Source organism: Mauremys mutica, chromosome 5 (assembly GCF_020497125.1).
Source record: "Mauremys mutica isolate MM-2020 ecotype Southern chromosome 5, ASM2049712v1, whole genome shotgun sequence".
Lineage (NCBI taxonomy): Eukaryota > Metazoa > Chordata > Testudines > Geoemydidae > Mauremys > Mauremys mutica.
The window spans coordinates 117189325-117191668 of record NC_059076.1 but is presented as its reverse complement, the minus strand read 5'-3'; positions in this window follow the sequence as shown (position 1 = coordinate 117191668).

Here is a 2344-nt window from a genome sequence, read left to right as displayed (position 1 = left end):
CGTTAGGATCTCTGAGAAGCTGTAAATGTACAATTTTATTTGTGCCCACAGTTAAAATACATAAACATACATAAATATTTCAATTAATTTATATAAAGCTGTAGCTGTAAAATTTAATTCTGTGAATACTGGGTTCCATTTGTTCAAATACCTTTACTTTGTTTTGATACAATAGACTTGCAATTCAGATACACAAATTTCAGATCTGTACCCTAGTCATCTGTTGTCAATGAAGACAGAAGTACTTCAGAGAGAGGTGACTAAAAGGATCTAGAGGTCTGCAGTAACTTCCATGCAAGAAGCCATTTAAAAGATTGGGATAATTTAGTTCAGAGAGAGTGACAAATGAAAGAGGTCATGAGAGAGGCATACAAAATAGTGAATTAGAATAGAAAGATAAAATCATGCTTTTATTTACTCTTCATACAAGCAAAATAAGAGTCAATGAAAGTAATAGTTTTACAAAAATCATCAGTGCAAGAGTTTAATTTTAAAATATTCATATCAAGGTATAATTTTAATTAGAATATCCCCAGCTGCTTTAGATAGGATTAACCAAATTCAGTGTGAGATCAGTGAGTTGCAAGTGCTCAACATCCTGGAACATCATGCCCTGTCTGTTGAGGTGTAATCTGAAATACAGTTGTAGGAGCCTGTCAGGTACTTAAGGTTGAAAACTTTCCTCATGTCTCAAGGAGGAAGTTTACTAAATCTAACCTATAAATCCTTCTGATTTTCATCCCACTATTTTGAAGGCAGGATACTGCCCCTAACTACCTGCCCCTGCCCCATTCAACCACCCCTTCTCCCGACTACCCCCCCAGGACCTGTGCCCCCATTCAACCCCCCTGTTCCATACCCCTGCCCTCTATCCAACCCCCCTTGGTCCCTGCCCCCTTACCATGCTGCTTGGAGTACCGGTGGCTGGCGGTACTACAGCCGCCCCACCCAGAGCACTAGGACAGGCACCCACGCTGCCCAGCTTGAGCCAGCCACCACACCACAGAGCACCAGGTCAGGCCGGGCTCTGCAGCTGCGCTGCCCCCAGGAGCTTGTAGCCTAGCTGCCCAAAGCATTGTGCTGGCAGCAGAGCAAGCTGAGGCTGTGGGGGAGGGGGAACATCAGGGGAGGGGCCAGGGGTAGCCTCTCAGGGCAGGAGCTTAGAAGCCGGGCAGGAGGGGCCCATGGGCCGCATGTGGCCTGCGGACTGTAGTTTGCCAACTTCTGAGTTAGCTACTCTGCTGTTGTCAGGCACTAGTTAGCTTTCTTACCCAGTAGGGTTCCACTGGTGGTCGCCACCACTCTGTGAACATCTTTCTTGCAGGTGTCCTGCAGCTTTCCGCTCTTCTTCAGGTCCCTGTCCCCTACAAGGTTTTAGCCTGCTGTCTGTTGCCTTTATATGATTTGCAGCTCATTAGCTATAATTTATAATCATAATTCAGCCAATGAGCTGACAAGTATTTGCATATGTTAATGTATGTCACATACACTGATGTGACACTCAAGCTCAGCCAATCAGCCTCTATATTAGCATATGCTAATTGTATACTAATTAGTCACATGTACTAGTGGCTTGGCCTCCTTCCATAGACTTCTATGGGCTCAATGTATTCCTATGGAGCTTTTCAACTGACCTTTGGCTGAACCCTTGCTACTTCCTGTTTGAAAGTCCCATATATTCCTATGGGCTACAATGTATTGCTATGGGATTTTGCTGAGTCATTCCCCACAGGAAGTGGAATTTATCATTGCATCATAGGAAGTGAAGTTATTACATCATATGCAATAGATCCCTATGTGCCCTAGAAATTGGATCTCCCACTATATTACATCACCCTAGGGCCCCCATTACTAGATTTTCTAATTTAAACTAGTCTTAATTTTTATTTAATCACAGGTTTATTCCTAAAACTATAGTCCTAATACTATCACCCCCATCCATTTTGTCTGATTAAGCCAACTATAATTTTTCCTAATTTTAAACCCTTTCTCAAGGTTTTTCTGCAAATTTCCAATTTAAAGTGTTGTGAGGCATTTCAGGCAACTGAGGCAAAATATCTGATCACAGTGTGGGAAAGGGGGCAAGGAGGTGGGAGGAAGAGGCAGTGGAATGAAGGGGGAGTGGAATAGGGCAGGGGAATATGGGAGTGAGGATAGGGGGATGGAGAAGAAAAGGGGAAGTGGGAGCTTGGCCTGTGGTATCCCCTCTGCAGCAGCTGGGGCTCCCCTGTTAAGCAGGCCCATCGAACCCTCACCCTGACAAGCCCTACCCCCCTACATCTGGACCCTTCTGATGAGCTTCCCACACCCAGACTCCATCCCACTGATCCCCAACCAGCTGCAC